The sequence below is a fragment of the Oncorhynchus mykiss genome, chromosome 23, assembly GCF_013265735.2.
Source record: "Oncorhynchus mykiss isolate Arlee chromosome 23, USDA_OmykA_1.1, whole genome shotgun sequence".
NCBI lineage: Eukaryota > Metazoa > Chordata > Actinopteri > Salmoniformes > Salmonidae > Oncorhynchus > Oncorhynchus mykiss.
The window spans coordinates 10,333,391-10,356,374 of record NC_048587.1 but is presented as its reverse complement, the minus strand read 5'-3'; the positions used below and the strand labels follow the sequence as shown (position 1 = coordinate 10,356,374).

Sequence of the window (22,984 nt, the reverse complement as noted above, 5' to 3'; positions counted from 1 at the left end):
ACTACATTCTCCTGATACCCCAGTCGCAGTTCTTTTCACGCCATTTCGTGCGATAGGTCATGTGGACGTACATTTCAGTGCGTATATAGGTGCACACAGTGTCGAGAATGAGCCAACCACTCTCAAATCCAGTGTGATGATACTGATTTGTTGCTACAGATGGTTTGTTTATTTAGTCGGTTAGGATAATTAACGTACATTATGAAATTAAGGTTTAGCTATAACGCAAGTTGTCAACAACTGTTGTTCCAGACGCAACCACTAGATGAACCTGTAACTTCATCTAGTCACAATTTATTTATTTATTTTACCTTTATTTTACTAGGCAAGTCAGTTAAGAACAAATTCTTATTTTCAATGACGGCGTAGGAACAGTGAGTGGGTTAACTGCCTGTTCAGGGGCTGAACGACAGATTTGTACCTTGTCAGCTCGGGGATTCGAACTTGCAACCTTTCGGTTACTAATCCAACGCTCTAACCATTAGACAATTGTAGAAGCTTAAACAAACCAACTGTGGCAGAACAATAATCAGTATCATAACACCGGATCGTGGAATCTATTCAATACATCGCTAAGCCATTATAGAGTACAGGTTGGCTAAGCCTAACTACAGTGATGGTATTGCTGTTTCATCAGGGAGCCACAAAGATGAAGTAAACAAATGTAATCGCTGAATTCCCGTCATGTTTAAATTTCATGAAGCCACAAAATGGAAAGAAGCTAAACAAATGATTTTATATTTGAATTTCGCATTGTTTAAATTTGAGAGATATCATTCAGTAAAGTAATGAGACTGGGTGTGTAAGTATGCCTCCGGGGTAATATGGTAAAGTTGGCCTCAAGTAAAGGCCTTGAACAAAAAGACATGAGCGAGAGAGCACTTCATCAGCTTTTAAATTGCTTAGAATACGAGTAAAATCAAATATGCTAAGAGTGAAACACTTGCAATATAATCAGCAGAGATTAACTAGAGATGGGGCTTTAACCAAACATTACATGTACCTGCCATGGTAGAGAAAGAGAGAGAGAGAGAATGAGATAGTCCCCTTGTCCAGTAGAAGTCAATAATCAAACAACACACCAAAAACTTGATCAGTCATAACATGTTGCAGCATCATCATGTGTTATGATCCTATAGGCCGCAAGGACTGTAACATTATAGTAAATAAGACTACAATGCTGAATTGTTAGTAAACGTTTGGGGGAGAGAGGCTAATCTTCACAGTATCAGATACCTGCCAAACTTGAGAGACAGAGAGAGTGTGTGTGAGACGCTTACCTGGCTTTTTGTAGAGCACAACTTTTTGTGGAAGGTACTACAGACCTTCTCGTGCACATAATGTCATTGAGATACACTACATGACCAACATTTTTTGTGGACACCTGCTCATCGAACATCTCATTCCAAAATCATGGGCATTAATATGAAGTTGGTCCTCCCTTTTTCTGCTCCACTCTTCTGGGAAGGCTTTCCACCAGATGTTGGAACATTGCTGTGGGGACTTGCTTCTATTCAGCCATAGAGCATTAGTGAGGCCGGCGCTGATATTGGGTGATTAGGCCTAGCTCGCAGTCGGCGTTCCCAAATCATCCCAAAGGTGTTCGATGGGGTTGAGGTCAGGGCTCTTTGCAGGCCAGTCAAGTTCTTCCACACCTATCTCAACAAACCATAATTATTTATTTTTTACCCCTTTTTCTCCCCAATTTCGTGGCATACAATTGGTAGTAGTTACTGTCTTGTCTCATCGCTGCAACTCCCATACGGACTCAGGAGAGGCGAAGGTCAAGAGCCATGCGTCCTCCAAAACACAACCCAACCAAGCCGCTTCTTGACACAATGCACATCCAACCCGGAAGCCAGCCGCACCAATGTGTCGGCGGAAACACCGTACACCTGGCAACCTGGTCAGCGTGCACTGCGCCCGGCCCGCCACAGGAGTCGCTAGTGCGCAATGAGACAAGGATATCCCTGCCGACCAAACCCTCCCTAACTCGGACAACGCTGGGCCAATTGTGCGCCTCCCCATGGGCCTCCCGGTCGCGGACGGCTGCGACAGAGCCTGGGCGCAAAACCAGGATCTCTGGTGGCACAGCTAGCACTGCGAAGCAGTGCCTTAGACCACTGCGCCACCCGGGAGCCCTAACAAACCATTTCTGTATGGACCTCGCTTTGTGCACGATGGGATTGTCATGCTGAAACAGGAAAGGGCCTTCCCCAAACTGTTGCCACAAAGTTGGAAGCACAGAATCGTCTAGAATGTCATTGTCTGCTGTAGCGTTAAGATTTCCCTTCACTGGAACTAAAGGGCCTAGCCCGAACCATGAAAACCAGCCCCAGACCATTATTCCTCCTCCACCAAACTTTACAGTTGCCAGTATGCATTGGGGCAGGTAGAGTTCTCCTGGCAACCACTAAACACAGATTTGTTTGTCGGAATGCCAGATGTTGAAGCGTGGTGCATCACTCCAAAGAACGCATTTCCACTGCTCCATAGGCCAATGTCGGCGAGTTTTACATCACTCCAACTGACGCTTGGCATTGCGTATGGTGATCTTAGGCTTGTGCTCTGCCATGGAAACCCATTTCATTAATGAATAGTTCTCGTGCTGATGTTGCTTCCAGAGGCAGTTTGTAACTCGGTAGTGAGTGTTGCAACCCAGACAATTTTTTACGGTACTAGGCGCTTCAGCACTTGGTGGTCCCGTTCTGTGAGCTTGTGTGGCCTACCACTTCACAGGCTATAAGAATGTGTTGAAGGCTAGCTGTATTGGGTGCAGATGACTGAACTGCTCACTTTTGTGTCTGTGTCTGCAGGTACACAGAGGAGGAGGCATACAAAGGTATGTCAATTGGTATTGGTATGTTATTATGCAGATCACATTTACCATCCTCCTCCCTTACCTCTTCAACGAATATCCCATAGACCTATACATTATGGACAAGGTATGTGAATGAAAACCATTATAAAAAACGTTTTTTAAATTCAGATTTACCACAAAAACCAAGGTATGAATACTGTTGTGTGCATGTTTTGTTAACCATCTGTATAATTATTATTTTACTATTTTTTGGATTCACAGACTTCAGCCTTCCTACACCTCTGACGAATACAACAGGGAACGTGTTTGATCATCATGCACTGCAAAATCATTCTGGCTAAGGAGATGGAGAACGTTTACACATTAACATCACCAGACCAGAGGATATATCCATTTGACTTGGAGCTCTGCTGGGAGTTTACCTCATATTTAGATTTTTTTATTCTGCTTTGTCACTAAAATCATAATAAACACTGACAACTAAAATATAGTGTTATTGTTGTTATTGTAATGCATATTATTATTAATAATAAATAATAATAGGGGAGGGGGGGTAGTTAAAAAATGAACCCCAAAAGGTTATTCAAATAACCCCTTTAAAGGGGTTCTTCAAAGAACTTATAGGGCTTCCCCCACAGTTTCAATTTGAAGAACTCCTGAAGGATACTCCAGGAACCTTTACTTTTTAGAATGTAGCCGAATCCCCTCATTTGAAGGGGCGTACACATACTTTTGTATATATGGTGTTTGTCGAGTTTCCTTTGGCGAGGAAACTGTGAAGACAGCTCTATAGCCTATTGCCTGTTTCTGTGTCTTTTATTAAAGAATATGAAACTATGTGTATTTTTGCTGCTTTTAATCAAATCATGCAGAGCTGTTCTTTATATGGCCTAAAATAAATGGGTTCATATAGGGAGAATATTATATATAGGCTGTAGCATAGCAAATTTTGAGTCAGTTATGAAAATAGTACATGCAATGAATGCTGTAATTGTTTCATGTGGTAGGCCTAAAAGGCCAACATTTGGAAGTTTCAATAAAAAAATACTTTGTAACATGACTATAGAAATGAAACATTGTGATTTTAGAGACACAGTAGCCTATGATTAAAGGGTTAGGCTATATTGGGCTCTCACCCTCATCATCCTTAGCATTATTCACATAATTCCAATTCAACCCATCACAATTATCGGCTTGGGTATTGACATCAATGAGCAGGTTTTCCAAGTGGGCTCCCTAGTGGCGCAGCGGTCTAAGGCACTGCATCTCAGTGCAAGAGGTGTCACTTCAGTCCCTGGTCTGAATCCAGGCTGTATCACATCTGGCTGTGATTGGGAGTCACATAGGGCGGTGCACAATTGGCCCAGCGCTGTCCAGGTTTGGCCGGAGTAGGCCATCATTGTAAACAAGAATTAGTTCTTAACTGATTTGCCTAGTTAAATAAAGGTTAAATAAAACAATATTAAAAGTGAGGAGAGACACATTGGTAGGCATACCAAAAGAAAAAGTCTTAAAATGATTATGACATTTGGACCACAGAAATCCAATGTTTATATAAAATGTATAGCAAATTTTCCCCTACATTGTAACAGTCTAGTAAGTCAATGTAAAATAGAACAACATCACAAAATCCATTTGGCCTGTCATTTAATTTAGTCTCAATATGATACAAAAAATGTTGGCTATTTCAAAAGATCAGTATACCATATTTTGAGTTGACTGTATAAGGTATCATATTAAAGATCTATTCGAGGTTCAACTAAGGCAAGGACATATTTTAAAACTATGTTGATACTCACCTCCTGTCTTGATAATATGAATGAGAATGTAGTCCATTTAATTTTGAAATCATTATCTGTCCATCTCTCCCATAGATCCCAGTTGTCGGCATGAGAGATTCACAAGACTATAACATTTGAATGTTGTAAAATGCTTCCCTGCCTGGACACCCACATTCAAATCATTTCCACCTCCTCAAAATCATTTTCAATTAAAAAAAAATATGCATGAGAGATTCACAAGACTATAACATTGGAATTTTGCAAAGTGCTGCCGTACCATGCATGGTTGGCGAGGACACAGATTGAATAAAATGAATTACATGGAAATAATGTTTTTTAGCTTTTGAACCTGTATAGGCGTAAATGTTAACCTGTATAGTTTGTTGGACTATCCTTTTTGTAACATATGAGATATCAAAGCGTTCTAGAAAAACCTTGCATGTTATCACAACAGCTGTTCACTTTACTGTTATCCTGAAAATTATTTCGGAATCAGCTGATGATTGTTGAAACAGGGTTCAAGTTTTATGTCTACTTTCACAGATAAATGCTTATTATATTGATAGGCGAACATTGTCACTAATACAAGGAACAAAAAGTGTTTAATGTCACACGATTTCGACAAGTAAAATGTTATCAGAATATTTAAATTGTACATTCCCAAGACGCCTAAAAGATGGTTCTAGTTTTAGGAGGTCATACTTAAATGTAAAATAATAGCATGCAAGCAAACTAAAGAATACAATTTTATTAATTTAAGATTATCACCAAGACAGGCAGTCTATACAGACAAACAGTACATTAGGCTATACATTGCACAAGAAGAGTATAGGCTATTTTATGAGATTTAAGAGAATGAATGCAAATATATCCTGCGAATGAACAATCCATTTGATTACCTTTAAAACTATCGTCTGAACTGCCGGCTCTGAACAAATGGCTGGATGGATGGCTTCAACAGTCCAGCAATCGAATTGCAAGTCGTTCATAGATTTATAATCCAAATATTCTGCTTAAAAAAATATTGTACTGCTACCCTCAGCATTAATTATTCTTAGAAAAAAAATCCAGGCGCATGAATGCTACATCTACAGACCGGAACGACCGACCGCAAATAAGACCTTCAGGAAGTGCCCCGAATATGATGCTTTCGAATGCCAACGTCGCATAACCCTCAGCGCCCGGAACATCAACTGGAGGAGCTCCTGACACTTTCAGGCAACATGAGTTGCAGAAAAGGTCGGACGCCTTGGAGAAAGCCAATGTTTTCCATAGGTAGGCCATTGTGTTGTTTAACATAATCATGGATTTATTATTTGTATTCTTATTGTTGATGACAGCATGCTCAATGCCAATAACATGGTTGCTAATCTGCTTCTATCTCTTTTTTTATGTTCAGAATGGAACTGCCACGATGCTGTCCTGCAAGACTTGTCGAAGACCGACAACAGGGGTAGAGGGATGGCATCGACTTTTTTCTGCGAATCTTGGCGCTACCCATCCCACCATTTGGAAGATCATCGAGGCATTGCAATGATAGCAGCAAAGTAGTGAAATGAGAATGGAGCAGCAACTTCTGGGGTACCACTGCCATGGCAAAGACCCCATTACCACAAGAAACAGAAGGATCTGAAGTCACTGGCATGTAAATACTCCAACATCCATCTATTCAAGTCAACTAAATGTGCAAAATGTGTTAATTTGACAAATAATGTTAAGTTAAGTTGACTTCAACTCAATAAAAGCTGCAAACATAAAAAATCAAGTTCAGTTAGCAAAGAACAATTTGCTCAGTCAACTTTCAAATCAGAACTAATAAGTCAAATAAACTAAAACAAGATCCCAGTTGTGTTGACAAAAAAAATCAGCTATAAATGATGTGTTCCCTCAACTTCCAAATTAGATCCAATAAGTCAAATGAACTAAATGAATACAACAGTTGTCTTGACTTTAAATGTCAAGTCAGGATAACTACAAATCTGTACATTAACTTAACTTACAAAATTAAGTTAAATCGGCTAAGACCTATATGTTCATTTAACTTTTAAGTCAGAACCAAGATATCAAATCAGTGCAACTGCCTCCGGTGCACATGTACTATTGTGAGTTTGAGTCTGGGTTTGAACTTCTTAATTATTGGCCTAATAGTGTACCTATTGTTTAATAGTGGAAACCATTATTTTATTTTTGAATTTGTGAGTGTTTTTCCCTTTCCACATTGTGATAGATGAAAAATGCATATTCTATGCGTGTTAGCTTATTTTTATATCCCAGTTAAAGGGAGCCATGTAAGGCCACAATACAGCTCATTTTTCCATAAGTAAGAATCCAAATATACCAACAATTGTCACAATTGTAATTTTGTTGATTTGTTTGTTTTAAATGGAATTTGATTGGTGCAACTTTTCTGCAGTGACTTCCCCCATATTCCTTGCAGCCAATAAATTCAGGTTTTGTCTGTGAGGGCAAAGGTCACGTGCAATATCTCATGTTCTCATTTCTGACACCAGTGGAGCAAATGTTAATGAATATGGGGCCACATAGCAGAGCAAGGGGAACAACTACTTTAGGTCTCAGAGCGAGTGACATCACCTGATTGAAGCTTTTAACTCGGTTACACATGCACATGTATTAGTGATCCTAATATTGGGCCTAAGCTTTCATGGCTAACCATCTAACAATTCGTGTTTGGTGAGGCCAATGTAGTGAAAGTAATATGTGTAACGTTACAATTGGTTATAAAAGAGATTAACTACAAAAAACACTCGGAATGCATCAGATCACCTATCCCGATGTTTGTGGAGAGTTTGCTCCTTGTTTGCACATTGATAGGGGACATAAATCAAACTTAATTTGGTTTAGCACTTACAAGCACTCCTTGTAATTCTAGTAATCAATTAATTATTAAACAAAAGTGTACAATGTTTAGAATCAAACATATTTTTGATTTACCTAAGCCTTGTTGTACTAGCACAATTTATTTTAGAACACAAGTGTTAATTTATAGGCGGTGGCATCATTTCAGGAAGTGGCTTGATCAAGACTGTGCTTCTGAAACTCTACTTCATTCAACAGCTTTCCAAGCTGGAGTGAGTAGCTTGGCAAAATGTGAGTATCTCCTTAAAAAAAATACAACCACTAGCATATTATTTACCTACTTTTCAGCACAAGAATAGCAAGGACATTAGCCACTATGTTACATGCTAGCTGGTTAGCACCGCACACACTCCATGTTAAAATGGTCATTTGGTTAAATTAAGCAAGAACAAACATATTTGGCTACGTTTAGCAAATATTATTTTACTATATCAATTTGAATGGGATTACTTGTGCAATTCTGCTATGTGTACTGTATAATTGTAGCTAAGCTTGCTGTTATCATGCTTTTCAATAGTACCGCTCTAGCTAGCAGCACACATGGCTCCAAATTGCAGACATGCTGACTAACTTTGTTTGATAACCTGTATAACAGTAGCTAGCAACAAAAGGCAACTGTAGCTATGCTTGTATCAGTTTATTTTACTATTTGTGGTTGTATTCAGTGACTTGCTAGCCAAACATCAGATATAGGCATGTTTAGCTAAGTAAATTCTCCAGGGTATGTTGTGGCATTTAGCTAGGATGCTGTTAGCTAGCATCGCACTATCTAGCATGGTGTTAGCTAGCATAGTGTTAGTTAGGACGGTTAAGACACGTGGCCGAATTTGCACATGTGCTGGTTAGTTAAAGTGCGTTTATTAAGATAGCACATGGTCAGAATTGCACATGTGCTGATAAGAGTTGCTTGTTGGCTAGCTTGGAAATAGTTTGATAACCTGCATAATAGTACAAAGGAAAGATGTTTGCTAGCCATGCTTCTAGTTAGTATTGGGTTTTAAACCCTCCATTTTTTTCCAAAAATATATTATTTAAAACCTAAGAATATTCCAGTGATTTAAATTAATTAGCCTAATCTTGCAAGTATTAATGTTGGCATATTTTGTTAGTTTGGGTGTATTGAGATGTTATGTTAAACCATGTTATAATAATGAATTTGGTAGTTAATAGATTTACCTAGACAGCACTTATATCTTGAATTTTTAACCAATTTCAGAATTTGCTAATTAACATGAACTAAAGTGAATATATATATATATATATATATATATATATATATATATATATATATATATATATATATATATATATTTATATTTATATTTAAGGGTTTATGTAAACATTCTTTTTTTAGATGATTGGAAATCCAAAAGCATTATTCTTCAATGGATGAAGTGGAACTGTAAGTACTGCAGATTTGACACATCAAATCAACGCATCCTTATTAGACATTACAAATTGAAGCATGGACATGATGCAAGATACATTGATGGATACATTGCCATGTATCCATCAAGACTGTCAGTGCACCTTTAAAACAGAAATGGCACTCAAGAAGCATTTGACTCAACACTGAAGAAACAGTTACTGCTTGTATAAAATGTGACCTCTGTAATTTTTCTGAGCCCTGTAATGTTAAGCAGTACTTTTCTCATTTGAGAAGTCATTTCAACAATAAGGATTATATGCAAGAAGAGATTCAGAAAATAAGTCCTGACTGAGTAACTGTTGCTGCATCAATGATGACTACTTTCTCATTAACTTTAAGAAGAAAGGAGATTGTGGAAGATGAGCCCCTTGTGATTGACATCAAATCTAGATGGCCAGCGCTGTTCACAGACAGAAAAGTAAGTGCTTATGTAAAATCTGCGAAAGGTCCAATAAGATTTTCTGTGGTTGTTGAAATGAACCCTTTCACACGTACCATCACACGGGTGTGATCGTTCTACAGTGTTCCCTGAAGCATACGATCACACCTGTGTGATTAGAACACTCATTTAGAATGCTCGTTTAGAACTGCAGTTTCAAATGACGCAACAATCAGCGTTTGAGCTGGCCACACTTTTTTCAGAAACTATTTACACAAACACAGTCCTTACAAAGTTATGTCCAGAATGTCAGCAGTTTATTTTTGTATGTAATGTTCAGATATTCACAGAAGTGTGTGTGTATATATAGCATAACACAATCATCCTAACTGGAAAAATGTAGGCTATATTTGTCCTAGCGCTGAGGAAAGATTGACCCAACACAAGCGGTCATATTTTCTACCCCCAAACTTGTAGCCATTGAGAACCCTGAATCTGAATTTCCCTTGTCCACTGACGAAGTACCAGGTCCCTTTGAAGATGCTGGTGGTGATGGAGGCAGACCGACAGTGGATGAAGTACAGGAGTTCTGTGGTAGCTGGAAGGCCACCAGTCATTTCACCCCTCCTGGCCCTGCTGTTTGCTTTGACAAGTCCCAGTCTGGAGTGCAACGCCCCTTGCCATTTTCAACTGAGGCAGTGCTTCAAGTTGTTTCTGACAGAGGAGCTGGTGGGAAACATAGTAGAGGAGACCAATCACTATGTCTTGGAGCTACAGGAGAAGAGAGAGCCAGGAGTGAGGGGGAAACTCGCTAAATGGGTGACAACCACAATTAGTGAAATGTATACCTTCTTGGTGACAGTCCTTCTCATGGGAATAGTAAAGAAGAACTCCCTAAGAGAATACTGGAGCACAGATCCTATGTTTGCAACTCCCTTCTTTTCCCAAGACCGCTTCCTAGTTCTGCTGCGATGCCTGCATTTCGTCGACAATGCTACTGCCATCCTAAGTGACCCGTTATACAAAATAAGAAATGTTCTTATCAGCATTTGGTCGGGTCTTTGTGCCATACAAGGACCTATGCATTTATGAGTCCCTGATGTTATGGAAAGGTAGGCTGGCGTTCCGTCAATATATTCCCTCCAAAAGGCACAGGTTTGGGGTCAAGTTCTTTGTCATGTGCGACGTGAAGACAGGATTTGTCCAGGATATTATAGTTTACACAGGGTCCACCACTGACATCAAACATTATGAGGGGCTTGGGGTGTCAGGGTCTGTGGTGATGGCTCCTCATCTCGGCAAGGGACACACTTTGTACGTGGACAATTGGTACAGCAGTCCCACACTCTTCCAGCATCTGCTCTCCAACAGCACAGGGCCTGTGGCACAGTCAGGTCGAACAGGAAGGGGATGCAGAGAGGGGAGGTGGAGTTCCAGGAGAACAGTCAACAGCTGGCAGTAAAGTGGCATGACAAACGAGACGTCCATGTCCTGCATAAGACGGACATGATAAACAGCTTTGTGGAATGCACTCGGGAAACGACTAAGAAGATCTTTTTCCATCTGATCGACACTGCTGTCCTCAACGGCAGCATAGTTCACCGCCAACTAACAGGTGAGATGATTACTGAACAAGGTATTTTTGTAATTGGATGTACAGTTCACATACAAAAATCCATTATGCAATTATAGTGACAATATCTCACCCACCTACCCAGTGCCTCATCATCCTCTTAAGTTTCCTCATCCTCCCCACTCCCTCATAGGTCAAGTAATTAGCTACCAAAAATACAGAGAGAACCTCATGAGAGAGCTGCTAGAGGAGCACCACACCCCTCGGCGCCCATCCACTGGGGGCCGTCCTGCTGCAGACAATCCCCTACGCCTCACTGCACAGCATTTTCCCTGCAAAGTCCCTCAAACTGCTTCTCAAGGTAGTCGCACACGGAGGCATTGCAAAGTCTGCCTGTCTGGCGCCAGGAGAAGTAAGCAGAGGAAGATGACAAAATACATGTTTAGCTTGTGATACACCTCTATGTATTTCACCATGCTCTGAGGAATATCACATGCTCAAGCATTATTGAGCACATCTGCAGCAATAAGTGACTGACTGACCTGACAGGTGACTTGACAGGTGACCTGCTATGATACTATGCCTTTAGAGATGGGGGTGGAAATGCAGTGGTTGTTCAGTCACTGCATGGATATTAAATATGGGTTATGCATATTCAGTTTTTTGTCCTCTAGTAAAACAAGTTGTTGAACCAACTACCAATACTGCAATAAAATAGATGACTATTACATATTGGCATATGTTTTCTTGCTGTGTTTTCATCCAGTAAAACTGTTAAGGAGTGTACGTTAGCATACAAAAGCTGTCCTCATTCTTCAGCTCCAAAGATGTCCAGCTCCAGTTATGCTATTGGCAAATAATGTTTGTGATTTCTGAAAGTACAGAATAAAGAGGAATTACTAATTAGAAAACAATATAGCAAAACAATACTACAAAGTAACATAATAAACACTGCTATAAAAAATAGTTTATTGCATTGACAAATTAACAGTAAGAAACTAACTTTTGAGCTCCACAAGGGGGCAGGGCAGAACAGAGCTATGCTGAATAGACCAAATAAACCATGGTCATATATTTTTATTTTATTTAACTAGGCAAGTAATTTAAGAACAAATTATTTACAATGATGGCCTACACCGGCCAAACTCAGACAACGCTGGGCCAATTGTGCGCTGCACTATGGGACTCCCAATCACAGCCAGTTGTGATACAGCCTGGATTTGAACCAGGGTGTCTGTAGTGACGCCTCTAGCACTGAGATGCAGTGTCGACTGCTGCGCCACTTGGGAGTCATAAAGCCAGGGTAGTTTCAAAATACAACACAAGCTAATAGTTCTGACGCAACTAGCATTGTTTTACAGAGCTAATAGAATAATGTAGCTACGTAAGCATGATTGACTATCACACCATAAAGGTAATACAATGAGTAACGTTACCTCACGTGTCCACGGTGATAAAGAATATACACAAATATATTATGCTCCATACATACAGTACGCTACAATAGAAATGGAAAATGTGAACACGTGAGCAGATCCTGTTCTGACGGGAGATGAGCAAATGTCTGCACAAACAATTGGGAAGTGCTTGGGGAATTTTGTCCGTGTCAGAAATATCCCAAAAATGTAATTGTCCGCGAAAGTAAAAATGACTATTTTTATGTGAATGAATGAGGCGGAACACACCGAAATTCAAGCTGTTTTTAGAAAATAAAAACTTGTTAGAAATCATTTGAAATTGAAGTTTGAACAACCTATTAATATAAACAGGCTGCGTGCTTTAGTTTGAGGGCAGCGCGGATAAAATGTACTGTTATGTATCAATCACATTCTGGAATGGAGAGAACATTCTAACATCACGTGCATAAAAAAAACTCACGCTGGGGTGACCGTTGGAGATATTTGGAACTCACGCATGAAAGGGTTAATAATATACACAGTTTCTCATATCTCAAGAGCTTTTCTCCCTTCAGACCTTTGTGCATTTTTAGATGAAGGTGATTAGAGGACACAAGGAACTACATAAGTTATGTAATATGCTTTTCAAAAATGTATTCCTTTTATCTGTAGTGCTCTTAGGCTGGGTGTAAAAATCCTAACTCTGACAGTTTTATAGGTCGCACAAATGCAGGGCTCTATACAGTGTAAGTGTTTCACTCACATTTTCTGAAGTCAGTTATGGATATAAACCATTGTTTTCAAAGTATTTCTGTCATTTAGCTTCATAGCTTGACTCTGAATCCCTTAACTATATTTAACAATGAGCGCAGAGGCAGTCACAGCCTGTCATAGATACATTTTAAATATCACAACTAAGACTTAGCTAGTTTTCGTGTTTCCTAGCTATGTATATTTTAATCACATGCTTAAACTGCAAAATCAAGATATATATTTCCAGGGCCTTAGTGCCCTGGCTGATTGTTTTGTTGCACTGGCAGATCAGGCACCCCCTTAAGGCATTGTCCCTAAAATTCCTTCCCTGGTATGTTATGCTCTTCAAACAGGTTGCCCTGGAGTTCATGGGACTGACTGGTGTCTGTGGACCTCAAGAAGACATTTTATGAAGGCCTGGACAGTCTTGACAAAGACGTAGGTTTGATTATGTTGACATTAAAGTATTCTGTACAGTTGTTACTTAGGTTTTGGTGTATTGATAATTGCTACTTTTTTAAGCACATGTCAATATTGGGGATGAGACCTTATCATTGACAACCACATTAACAATGTTGTAAAACAGTCAATTGTGCTTTTGTTGTTAGAGTTCCAATCAAAGGAAGAGAAACGCTGTGCTCCGAGGCTTGCCATACTTCCTGCGAGAAGACCCTACCAATTTTTTGAAGACTTGAGGTATACAACCCTACAAGATAACCTTATGCTTTCTCCCAGGAGTGAAATTTCCTATGAATCGCGATGCACTGTAATGTTCAATGGAGTCAAGTTGAATGTCTGTCACCATCTGAAGTGATTATAACACACAGGCCAAATCAAATGTGAACCAAATCTAATTGTATTGGTCACATACACATGGTTAGCAGATGTTAATTTGAGTGTAGCGAAATGCTTGTGCTTCTAGTTCCGACCGTGCAGTAATATCTAACAATTTCACAACAACTACACAAGTGTAAAGGAATGATTAAGAATATGTACATATAAATATATGGATGAGAGATGGCTGAACGGCATAGGCAAGATGCAGTAGATGGTATAAAGTATGGTATATACATATGAGATGAGTAATGTATAAAGTGGCATTGTTTAAGTGACTAGTGATACATTTATTACATCCAAATGTTAATTATAAAAGTGGCTAGAGATTGAGTCTATGTTGGCAGAAGCCACTCAATGTTAGTGATGGCTGTTTAACAGTCTGATGGCCTTGAGATAGAAGCTGTTTTTCAGTCTCTCAGTCCTAGCTTTGATGCACCTCTACTGACCTCGCCTTCTGGATGATAGCGGGGTGAACAGGCAGTGGCTCAGGTGGTTGTTGTCCTTGATCTTTTTGGCCTTCCTGTGACATCGGGGGGTGTAGGTGTCCTGGAGGGCAGGTAGTTTGCACCCGGTGATGCGTTGTGCAGACCTCACTACCCTCTAGAGAGCCTTACGGTTGTGGGCGGCGCAGTTGCCGTACCAGTTGGTGATACAGCCCGAAAGGATGCTCTCGATTTTGTGCATCTGTAAAAGTGTGAGTGTTCTTGGTGACGTGCCAAATTTCTTCAGCCTCCTGAGGCTGTTGCGCCTTCTTCACCACACTATCTGTGTGGGTGGAGCATTTCAGTTTGTACGTGATGTGTACACCGAGGAACTTAAGGAATTGCAATCAGTTTTGATTCAACATTGTTCGTCAGTGGGCTCGCGCAGTTCCGTCTTCAATATAGACTTTGCATTTTAGGCTGTGCTTTTGTGTAACAATAATCTACAATAATCAATTCATATCTAGAAATATAGTTATAGCTTTTGTATGCTGGTCTTTTAAAAAGAAAGTAGATGGTGGAATTCTAATTTATTTTTATTTTTTATTTTACCCCTTTTTCGTGGTATCCAATAGTTGTAGTAGTTGTCCAATAGTTGTAGTCTTGTCTCATTGCTACAACTCCCGTACGGGCTCGGGAGAGACAAAGGTTGAATGTCATGCGTCCTACGATACACAACCCAACCAGCCGTACTGCTTCTTAACACAGCGCGCATCCAACCCGGAAGCCAGCCGCACCAAGGTGTCGGAGGCTACACCTTGCACCCGGCAACCTTGGCTAGCGCGCACTGCGCCCGGCCCGCAGGAGTCGCTGGTGCGCGATGAGACAAGGAGATCCCTACCAATCCCTCCCTGACCCGGACGACGCTAGGCCAATTGTGCGTCGCCCCACGGACCTCCCGGTCGCGGCCAGTTACGACAGAGCCTGGGCGCGAACCCAGGGACTCTGATGGTACAGCTGGCGCTGCAGTACAGCGCCCTTAACCACTGCGCCACCCGGGAGGCCCAGTGCACCTCTTTAATACATTGCTCAAAAATAAAATAAAGGGAACACTTAAACAACACAATGTAGCGTCAAGTCAATCACACTTCTGTGAAATCAAACTGTCCACTTAGGAAGCAACACTGATTGACAATAAATTTCACATGCTGTTGTGCAAATGGAATAGACAACAGGTGGAAATTATAGGCAATTAGCAAGACAATAAAGGAGTGGTTCTGCAGGTGGTGACCACAGACCCCTTCTCAGTTCCTATGCTTCCTGGCTGATGTTTTGGTCACTTTTGAATGCTGGCGGTGCTTTCACTCTAGTGGTAGCATGAGACGGAGTCTACAACCCACAAGGTAGTGCAGCTCATCCAGGATGGCACATCAATGCGAGCTGTGGCAAGAAGGTTTGCTGTGTCTGTCAGCGTAGTGTCCAGAGCATGGAGGCGCTACCAGGAGACAGGCCAGTACATCAGGAGACGTGGAGGACAACAACCCAGCAGCAGGACCGCTACCTCCGCCTTTGTGCAAGGAGGAGCACTGCCAGAGCCCTGCAAAATGACCTCCAGCAGGCCACAAATGTGCATGTGTCTGCTCAAACGGTCAAACTCTCCATGAGGGTGGTATGAGGGCCTGACGTCCACAGGTGGGGGTTGTGCTTACAGCCCAACACCGTGCAGGACATTTGGCATTTGCCAGAGAACACCAAGATTGGCAAATTCGCCACTGGCGCCCTGTGCTCTTCACAGATGAAAGCAGGTTCACACTGAGCACATGTGACAGTCTGGAGACGCTGTGGAGAACGTTCTGCTGCCTGCAACATCCTCCAGCATGACCGGTTTGGCGGTGGGTCAGTCATTTTGTGGGTTGGCATTTCTTTGGGGGGCCGCACAGCCCTCCATGTGCTCGCCAGAGGTAGCCTGACTGCCATTAGGTACCGAGATGAGATCCTCAGACCCCTTGTGAGACCATATGCTGGTGCGGTTGGCCCTGGGTTCCTCCTAATGCAAGACAATGCCACCTCATGTGGCTGGAGTGTGTCAGCAGTTCCTGCAAGAGGAAGGCATTGATGCTATGGACTGGCCCGCCCGTTCCCCAGACATGAATCCAATTGAGCACATCTGGGACATCGTGTCTCGCTCTATCCACCAACACCACGTTGCACCACAAACTGTCCAGGAGTTGGCGGATGCTTTAGTCCAGGTCTGGGAGGAGATCCCTCAGGAGACCATCCGCCACCTCATCAGGAGCATGCCCAGGTGTTGTAGGGAGGTCATACAGGCACGTGGAGGCCACACGCACACTACTGAGCCTAATTTTGACTTGTTTTAAGGGCATTACATCAAAGTTGGATCAGCCTGTAGTGTGGTTTTCCACTTTCATTTTGAGTGTGACTCCAAATCCAGACCTCCATGGGTTGATAAATTTGATTTCCATTGATAATTTGTGATTTTATTGTCAGCACATTCAACTATGTAAAGAAAAAAGTTAAGAATATTTCATTAATTCAGATCTAGGATGTGTTATTTTAGTGTTCCCTTTTATTTTTTTGAGCAGTGTATAATGAATGTTGTAGAAAGGGCTGATTGCCAAAACAGCACAGAATGATAGATGAGGATTTACATTGTTTCCCCCCTCATTTTCAGTGTTGGATGACCATGGGCCTTTGTGGCGTTATAGCGGACAATCAATTGTTTTTTGCAAATAGGAAAAGTACAGACCATGTTATACCTCAACTAAGAACGCATTCTATCTAGACCTGGGAGCAATCATGGTTGACTGATATGCTTAAGGACCATGCTTGTTTCCTGACGCAACGCTCTTGCTCACTAGGCTACCTGCCACCCCACTTGCCTGCATCAATATGCAACAGTACATTTGCAGACAGTGTCACAGAAAAATTGTTTTTGAGGATGTTTTGTAGGGCAATGCCTCTAATCTTTGCCTATTTTTGTTCTGTTTTTCAGAAGACAACTGATTCAGAGGAAGGCACCCGCGGAGTGAAAGTTGTTGTGGATGGAGCTGAAGCAGGTGACCCAATGCCAGCTTACAATGTGGATATTGCCCTTGTGATGGAAGAGCAGGTGATCATCGTACATGAGCTTCACAATGTCCCAAATGCCTTTGCCACTTTGATTGGACTTCTTTAATGTCTGAATATGGATTACTCAAAAATGTTTGAGGTCTACTTTTGAGGTAGTTCAGAAAATATTCTTGAAGATTGGTGCAGAAAACTACAGCAAAGGTCCATAGGCTGAACCGTCTTCTTCGTTAAGACAACTAATTTGTGTGTTTTTGTTTTACTCGCAGTAGTTGAGTTCATTCCTCGGACAATGATGCTGTTATTTGCCTAAATCTTAGAAATCTCAGTTTTGGGAAGACTTAAGTTACCCTATTTTTATGTGTGACCTTCAGTCTACAAACTGAAGGTCAAAAAGTGCATTCTGAAAATGTTTACAGCATGTTAGAATTTTTCACACTCAACACCAACTTGTCATATAAACTGTTCTGAAGGTTGTCATTTCTCAGTGTTTTAATTTTTATTTACCGTGCCATAACCATGTTTCAATGGTTCCATTTACAAGTGTATGGGTTTCTTGGACAGTGGAAAAAAAAAGTTTGACAAAACATTTATCTTTATAAAAAAAAATCTTAGCTGATATTGGTTAAGACCAATTAGTGACAGCAGAATTTGGATTCCTATTTAAATGCACCCAAAGACATGCACCTAAAAACATGCATTGTTAGATTTTTTTTTCTCATGACAATCCAAATGCGTTCTAGGGAACAATACATTGTTGCAAATGTATTTGTTTGTTAATACATAGTGTAATACATGTTCTGAAATACACAATAGGATTATTTTGCACTTAACATGTCACATGCAGACAATTTTATGTCAACTTTAAATCGAGTTATCTTAACTGTTACTAGTTATGATAACTTTATTAAAAGTTGACATAACAAAATTGGAAAAAGTTTAAACTCAGAATAGTAAGTTATAATGGCAAATGGTTAACTATTTTATAAATTAAAGTAAATGGCTTTAGTTCAGATAACTAGCTTTAAGGTTGTTTCAACTTATTTCCAGTCATCTAGTTGCGTGGCCTTTTTCATGCTCAGAGCACATAACATGTCACGTTACCCTTGCTTAGACAATTCTGTTATGTAACCTTTAAATGTAGGTATGAAAACTGTATTACTAGTTACAATAACTTAATTGCAAGTTGACTTAACAAAATGTGAAATTAATTCAACTAATTCAAAACTAAAAATGGTCGGTTATACTGACATGATGATGTGAACTTAAATGTTTTTTATTTGTCAACAGTAATGTAGCTTTAGTTATTAGAACTCCACATTTGTTAACATAAAGGTTTAAGTTTTTTCAAATAATGTTAAATGAACAATTAACAAACGTCAAATTAACCGTCTATTATTAGTCAAAATAAATGTAATAAAAGCTAGGGTAAAGTGAAATGTGAAGTACTGTGAGCTTGAAAAAGGCAATGCAACCAGATCACTGGAAATAATAATAAGTTGAAACAACAAATCTTTTATAGCCTACTTGGTCCCTTCGTGACAATTTCAACCCTTTCAATGACTCCAACATCCTTAAGAAGCTAGAACACTAAACACATTCTGGACGATTTGTTCCTGAACTTGTTTTTGTGTAGCCTACTCTTGTATTTTTTGGGTTATTTAAATGAAATGTTTTAGGCGTAACTGAAGATTTCATACAACGCTGTGTACTACTCGCTTCACAGAACAGCGCAAACAGGCTCTAACCAGAATAGAAAGAGTGGGAGGCCCCAGTGCACAACTGAGCAAGAGGAAAAATACATTAGTGTGTCTTGTTTGAGAAACAGACACCTCCACAAGTCCTCAACTGGCAGCTTCATTAAATCGTTCCTGCAAAACACCAGTCTCAACGTCAACAGTGAAGAGGCGAATGTCAACGGTGGGTGTAGCTGGTGCATGGAAGTCAGGCACAGGAGAGCAGAGATGAGTGAACACAAAGTACTTTACTGAGGCAAATAGTAAGACCAGAACGCAACAGCGTCACCAAAACCAAATGCCCAAAACAAGTAAGGCAGCACAAAGTACCACAAGCAAAGTACAAAGTACCGGCTGCCACAAAACACAGGTACATACATAAAACCTTTTATTTTATTGGCCAGTCTGAGATATGGCTTTTTCTTTGCAACTCTGCCTTAGAAGGCCAGCATCCCAGGGGTTGCCTGTTCACTATTGATGTTGAGACTGGTGTCAAGAAGACTGCCAAGTGATGGAGAACATGCGCACTCAATCTCAGTTGAAATGGTCTCGTATCAAATCAAATCTTATTTGTCACATGCACCGAATACAACAGGTGTAGACCTTAAAATCAAATGCTTACTTACAGTGCCTTAACCAATAATGCAGTTTTAAGATTTTTTTAAAAATATTATAAATAATTAAGGAGCAGCAATAAAATAACAGTAGGGAGGCTATATAAAGGGGGTTCCGGTACAGAGTCAATGTGCCGGGGCAACAGTTAGTCGAGGTAATTGAGGTAATATGTACATGTAGGTAGAGGTAAAGTGACTATGCATGGATAATAAACAGAGTAGCAAGCTGCGGGGGTGGAGTGGGGACAATGCAAATAGTCCGGGTGGCCATTTGATGAACTGTTCAAGAGTTTTATGGCTTGAGGGTAGAAGCTGATAAGAAGCCTTTTTGGGAGGCAAGTTATTGGATAAGAAATGACCAATTAGGTATTTTCTTTATTTCTGCCCACATAATTCTATTTTAATCAGTTATCTGTATTACTTTATCACATTGTATAATGGAAGTGATCTTTATTTGCCCTGGCCAACGTTGTTGTATACTAACTTTAACCTTAGGTTGTTGGTTAGGGTTAGTGTAGGCTTTTTAGCGAGCTGTTTAAAAATATACTCGCTGTTGTTATCATTTATGTAAAAAGACGATCCATAATATCAATCATGTAAGCACATGGAAATACTTTTTAGCTATTTATTTATTTCAGATTCATAACTTAAATGGCAGGCTGTGTGTGATGGACTGTTAAATTCAATCTCCCACGATTCCGTAGTACCCGAACTGACCTTGTTGTCATTTGTAATAAATCAACTTAATTATGTTGAATTCTGCACCAACCTTAAGAAAAACAATTACTGCTACTCTACATATAATGTATAATAATATAAGAAACAATTGTATTCTGCATTTTAATTAGATCTGTAATAGTGTAGCTAGTTTATTTATTGGCCTGTGTGTGTCCAATAGAAAAATTACTGTAAGAATTAGTATTAGTTGCTCAGTGAAACATTGTTGACAGTATATTGAGATGATATTCACAGTGCACTCAGGAAAAAAAAGTGCTTTGGGGCACCATTTGTGCCTGTAGGGGAACCCTCTTAAAAAAAAGGTTCTACATCGAACCATTTTAAATCAGATAAAACTCTTCCTTTCTGAGAATGTAGATTATTCATTGTCCCACAGCTCACTGTCTTTATTGATGATCAGGTAAAACACAGAATGACTGATGTAGCCTAAGTTTGTGCGCTGGGACAGCATCAGGGGACTAGACTGGGAAGGCTTAATGTCCAAGGCAACAGGGATGTGACCCGGCAATAGTGCAACCAATAACACTATATGACTTTGGCAAGACTGCCCTATAAAAGCAAAACCATTAACTATGAATTTGGTAAAACATATTTGATCTGTTGAAATGGTTTCCTGACACAAGAACAAGCCAGTTGATCAGAATATATCATGGATTATCAGAAGTTGCTGTCTGTCTAGACAGAAAAATAACGTGAAGTCAGATTTTGCAGTAAAAAAAAGGCATAGTTCCTGCATTTTGCCATTGTAGGGCAGAAGTGAGCCTAATAATAATATCTTACTATCAATATATAGCAACTATACAATAAAATATAGGTCTGTAACATTTTACAATCATGGAGGTACCCAGTAGGCTACCCCTCAAGTATGGTCATACATTACATTTTTTTTTTAAACTATTGCATCAGTTGAGTACTTTAGCATTACAAGCCAGTTGCTAAAAGTAATCCTAGGGTCATTGGAAGTACTATACAGATATCCAGTTTCTGTCTGGTTCTCTGTTCTGTCATGACCACTAGAGAGTCTGGAGTCAGGCCATAAACTAACTCCAATAATTGAATCTGCATTCTTAATCCGTTTATTGATCTTGTTCCTGATGTGGACAATTTAATATCCAAAGTAACCCTCTACTTCATTCTGGAATTATAATTCACATAATATGACATAATGGTATGAGTATGATATTAAACAATTAACCTAGGTTTGTATTCATATTGACAGATTATATAGATGCACATTGTCCTCAATTTCAGAAATACTGGGATCAACAAAAAAGTGTCCAAGCTGTACCCAAACCCTTGAGAGGGGCCCACAGCCTTACAAAGAATGAAAAAACTGGAGGCTTGAAAAAAATCAAACAAGGGGTTTCAGGACTGATGCTGAATTAGTCAGACTGGATAATGTTGCGGGGCAGTAGGTAGCCTAGTGGTTAGAGCATTTGACTAGTAACAAAAAGGTTGCAAGATCAAATCCCTGAGCTGACAAGGTAAAAAATCTGACATTCTGCATCTGAACAAGGCAGTTTACCTACTTTTCCTAGGCTGTCATTGAAAACAAGAAATTGATCTTAACTGACTTTCCTAGTTAAATGAATAAATGTAAAAATAATGCATACCTCCATCTGAGTGAAAATATCATAGTCACAAGCATATCTGTTGATATTTTGTTTGTTGAGGCAGTCTGGAAAAACCTTTTATGAGCAAAGAGACTTGAGTGACTTTCCTTGGAAATTGTACAGAAATATGACAATAATATTTAGTGGTTTCAGCTTCTTAGTCTAAAAGGCAGCAGGGTCCCCATCCTGCTTCTTGGGAAAAGGGAGGGGTGGATTTAAAGCCCAGGTCCTCACTACCCCTAGGAACCTGTCAGAGGAGGAGACGGGGGCTCACACTGCCCTTTTATTTGTGTTTGAGTTACACTACTTTTAAGTATACTTGATTGATATACACTGAGTGTACAAAACATTATGAACACCTGCTCTTTCCATGACATAGACTGATCAGGTGAATGCTATGATCCCTTATTGATGTATTTACAACGGTTCCGTAACTGCAGACCCCAGGGAGACGGGAAGCAAGTCCCCGGTGAGGATTTAATAATAAATAGGCATGAAACTGGACAAGAACAGCGTCTGGACAAGAGAAACAAAACATGAATGCAGAGACAGGAATGAAACTGAGGAAGTGACAGATATAGGAGAGGCAATCAATGACGTGATGAATTCCAGGTAAGTCCGATGAAGTGCATAACGATGGTGACAGGTGCGTGTAATAATGAGCAGCCTGGCAACCTCAGAAGGGGGAGCGGGAGCAGACGTGACTACCCCCCGCTCTAGGGGCGCCACCTGGTGGCCTACCTGGGCAAGTCTGACGAGGTGCGGGAGCCCGACAAGCTGGCCGAGGCGCGGGAGTCCAACGGGCCGGCTGAGGCATGGTGTGGGAGCCTGCCGAGACTTGTGAGCCAGCTGAGGCGGTTGAGGTGCGGGAGCCTGACAAGCCGGCCAAGGGAGGCCGAGGCGTGGGAACTCGACGGGCCAGCTGAG

General features: G+C 40.4%; 1 long non-coding RNA gene across 1 annotated transcript; it reads left to right on the top strand.

The window, feature by feature from the left end:
• The first annotated feature begins 13,169 nt into the window (after positions 1-13,169).
• On the top strand, positions 13,170-17,836 carry LOC110503047. The gene is made up of 3 exons (XR_002470420.2): positions 13,170-13,448; positions 13,619-13,706; positions 17,283-17,836. It is a non-coding gene; the product is annotated as an uncharacterized LOC110503047 (long non-coding RNA).
• The last annotated feature ends 5,148 nt before the right edge of the window (positions 17,837-22,984 follow it).